This window comes from Pygoscelis adeliae, unplaced genomic scaffold, assembly GCF_000699105.1.
Source record: "Pygoscelis adeliae isolate BGI_AS28 unplaced genomic scaffold, ASM69910v1 Scaffold48, whole genome shotgun sequence".
NCBI lineage: Eukaryota > Metazoa > Chordata > Aves > Sphenisciformes > Spheniscidae > Pygoscelis > Pygoscelis adeliae.
Window position 1 is genome coordinate 188331 of NW_008825618.1, and position 4455 is coordinate 192785.

Sequence of the window (4455 nt, forward strand, 5' to 3'; positions counted from 1 at the left end):
TGTTGATAATATAATCATCATACAGTAGGCTGGCTTGAAGATGGCATTTAAGATAGGAAAGGCATCTAATATATCTTCAAAAGCTACCTGCTATTTGCATTTTGCCTTACTGGTGACTAATGCATGTTTCCTAAATAGATCCTCTTTGGACACTCTTGTGTCACCTTGAAACATACTTCAGTCTAGTGACACTAGTTAAAATCTCAGTTACATTGAGAAGGAGACTGAAGCACTGGTGAAAGGAGAAAAGGGTCTGGGTGGAACACTATTGAGCCCATAGAGAATATCCTTCATCTGCAACGGAAAGCTAAGATTTCTTCCTAAATACAAGAACTGACCTGTTCTGCAGCTGTGCTGTCATCAACTGCTCAATGAATACTATTTCATTTAGTTCATGAATATAGATGGCTAATTCCTCAGGGCAACTGATTCTATTAATACAAAGCATATGCACAACCACCACTAATAGCAGAACTCTGCTCAGTTTCTGGTGGTTTGACTTTATTCACTAGAGGGAAATGGCAATCTCAGAAGGAAAGGATGCTGACAATAGGGTTCCTAAGACTGCAGTAGTTTTGCTTTAGTAAATATAGGCTTTTAAAGAGAGTGGTAATGAATTTATGTACTTGGGCAGTTGATTTGAGACCTTACACGCCTCTTAATTTTGAGGCAGCTGGTGAGAGAGTTTTTACTCTGGGTTCATTATGGAAATTACTATACAGTGGGATGATTATCATGCTTAAAGTTAAGCATTGCATATAAGTGCATTCTGGGCTGACTGACAACAGGAGAAGTTGGGAAACTGACCTTGAGAAGATAATCTCAAAATAGACACAAATGTATTTCCTTTGTGTGGTAAAGTGTGGAATAGGAAAAAACACTACGTAATTCACACTACATCCAAAAGTAGAAGAACATCAACTATAACAAAAAAACGCAGCAATATAAAATGTGGAAATAGTAAATCAGGAAAGGAAAGAGTCATTAAAATATCAGGGTGTAACCACTGCAAGACCCTACCTAGTGGGGCCAAGAAGCTTTTAAGTCTTTTGGCTCCACAAAATACTACACTTTCGGCAAATGTAGACAAAGCTTCTTCGTACGTATAAGAAAAGTTAAAAGGTGTAGAAACCTACCAGCGGGAAAGCTGAGGGAAGAACTTCCACACTTTCAGTAGGAGCAGGAGGAATTTCCCTTGTGTGGCTATTGAAGACTTTTTGTGTTTTTCTCTCAAGTGTCAAGAGGTTCAGCTTCCCAAGGCATTGTTGAATAGATTCATCTTGAGTCAGCAGCTTGTCCAGAGAAGGTATAGTTAGCATCTCTTTTATTTGAATACACTGTACATTTTAGCTGCCTGAGAATTTTATCATTTGTAATTATTGGGATCTTCTAGTTTAATTTTCTACACCGTAGTTGTAAGTAATATATATTTTTCCTCCAGATGTTCTTGGCTGCAGCAGAGGTCCCAGTCAGCTTGTGAAATGTTTTGCCTATTGACTGGTGAAAACTGGAAAAGAAACTTTTCAGGTCATCTCTTCAGTTCCCCTCTTTATGCAACATTACTTCCCCGCAAATATTGCTAAGTAATTTAAATTATGTAATTGATGGTGTTTTCATCAGCTGTGATTACATTATATGTTGCTCATTCTATCTTCATTACATATCTTTGGGGAGGGTTACTCTAGATTAGATATAGCTTGATCTGCTTGGCTGGACATCTCCACTACAAATGTAGTACGAAGCCTTCTGAGGGGAGACTGTCCTATGGAACCCTTTAAGCCCCGCTGGGAAGGACCACCACACCCTTTTGTCCGCCTAATGCAGATGACATGAACATGATGCAATGCTTGTGTCAATGCTCACACCACCATTGCTCACATATGGTCGTGGACCTAAAACCTTAATTATGGCTCATGTTGTTTCTCAGTGATATCATGGTACTTGCTTGACCAAAATAATCACTTCCAGTTCCAGTAACATGCACTGCAGGACACTGTAGTGGCAAAATTAGGCTTGGGCCTGCAGCAGGTGTGCTGGGAGGAACCCTTTGAATGAATTGATATTGTCTCAGCCATGCTGCTTTTCCTCTGGAGAAGACGACAGTCAAGACAGCTTTTCTGCCAGTCCTTGCCAGTGTGGCTGTATTGTCCACAGCCAGCCAAGGCTTTGGGCCTGGCAGTGGGCTGGAACTGTTGGGACTATATCATCCCATGTTGGGACGTGAGGTGACTACTAATGCATGGAAAACATGTAGATGAGGAGGCCCCTTTTCAAGGTCTGCTCGGGAGAGTTAGTGGAGTTTTGGGAGTTGTTACCAGTACATTGGGGTGGTTATCTTATGGAGTCTTCTAACTTCCCAACTCTTTCAAGTCAATGGCTGCCCAGCTTGGTGGAAAAGTAGTGATAGAAGTGTTCAAGGCATGACTTGATGCCTGTGTTACCTAATCTCTTTGAATTCACAGGTGTTTTCTGGAGCTGTGCCACTTCTGTGTAGAGTAGATCAATCCAAACTGGAATAGTGAAGACCAGTGTCTGCATCAGCAGTCAGCATGGACCTTTGCACCCCCTGTACATGTGTGGGGCATGCTGTATAGCACTGTCTGTTCCCCAGTTGGTGAAGGCTGTGAATACCGCTGTACCTTCAGGAGTGGACTGAATAGGACCGAGGGAATACGCTTAAATGTCAATGCCTTACCAAATGTAATTATTGTAACATGAAGACTAAAAAGTGTAGATGCTCCAGACGTCTGCTTATCATGTTTCCTCCCTGACCCTAGTGAGGGATGGGGGACATTGTCATACCCCCAACATGCCGCTTGCTTCATCTGCACACTCCCTGATGGCCTGGATTCACAGTCGCTCCTGACCAGAATGGCTGCCCTGGGTACGTCTTTCCTGACCCTCTGTGCACTGGATTTGGTGTGTGACACCAACACAGTCTCCAGCACCCTCATGACACCACTCCTCACCTTGTATCTTGAGGTACAGCCACTTCCCACAGAGGCTACTTGATGGTTTACTAGTCCTGGTGCATTCAGCTCAGGGGAAAGCAAGGGAAGGTCAGGAGGACGTTATGTTTTAGTTATCTGTGGCTCTGCAAGAAGCTGACAGGAGATAGTGGGAGGAAAGGGGAGTTTCACAGGGCTGTGAGAATAGCGGCTGCAGTTTGGGAGGAGGAAATGTGGCAGATGTGAAGGAGGCAGAGGGCAGAACTGGCTAATAAGGCCCTGAAGGATGAAAAGAGGCCCTTGAAGAACCTTTCTAATCCTCCACAAGTGAGATATGACCTTCTTTCCCATTCCCCTCACCCTCTTTCAGGTGGCTTTCAGGAGAAGCCACCCATCTGTCCTGTTTCTGGGCTTTGGGCTGAAACACTCTGTTCAGAGGCTAGCCTCTCCTCTCCCATCTCCCTCTGGGCTTGCAACACTCCTTGTCCCAGAGGGTCTTCACACCCAGACCTTTTCAGTCCCAGACGCTACCCCAACTTCTGACACACAGAGTGCTGGGGCCAGGCTCTCCCCATGCCTGGTCCTACGTGAAGGTTCCAGCTGGCTTCCACGGACCCACCGCAGGACATACCACAGGAGCCCCTCAGCCGAGGTGCCCGGACAGGCAGAGGAGAAAGGGGAAAAAAGTGAGAAACAGCAGAGGGAACATCAAGGTTAGAGAAGGAGGAGGAGGTGCTCCATGGTGCCAGATCAGATATCCCCTGCAGCCAATGCTGGAGCAGAGGAAATGTGAGAGGGAAGGAGCGGCTGAGAGAAACTGGTATGTACTGATCATACACACACACACACTCACTCTCTCTCTCTCTGCCCCTCTGCCGCTCAGGGCGGGTGGAGGAGTCTAGAGTGAAGTTGAACATGGGAAAGGGGAAAAGAAATGTGTTGGTTTAATGTTTGTCTTGTTTCTTACTACCTGAGTCTATTTTAATTGTCAATAAATTAAATTAATTTTCCCCAAGTTGAGTCTGTTTTGCCCATGATGGTAATTGGTAAGTGATCTTCCTGTCTTTATCTCGACCCATGAACTTTCTCATCCTATTTTGTCCCTCTGTCCTGCTGAGGAGGGGGAGTGAGTGAGCAGCTGGGTGGGCATTTGGCATTTGTTAGACATGGCATTTGTTAGCCAAGTCTAATCCACCACAGAGCTCTTGCATACGTTGGAAACAGGCGGCGCTGATGCTGGCTGTGACCATACCAAAAGATATATGATTCTAGTTATTGTGTGAGACCTGCTGGTCTATGTGCGTGGTGGACTCTGAAACATATTCTTGTGGTGGCGCTTACAGAAGGCAAACTGAACAGCGGGTAAGGTCGCAGCCATTCGTGGCGGTCTGATCAGAGGTGGGTTTGGCTGCAGACTTCACAGTGTTTGCTCTGTCTGTGCAATGTGGCAAGCTTGCTGTGCCTTCCCTACAGCCATGTTGCATGGCAAATTAATCTTATTTTGGTG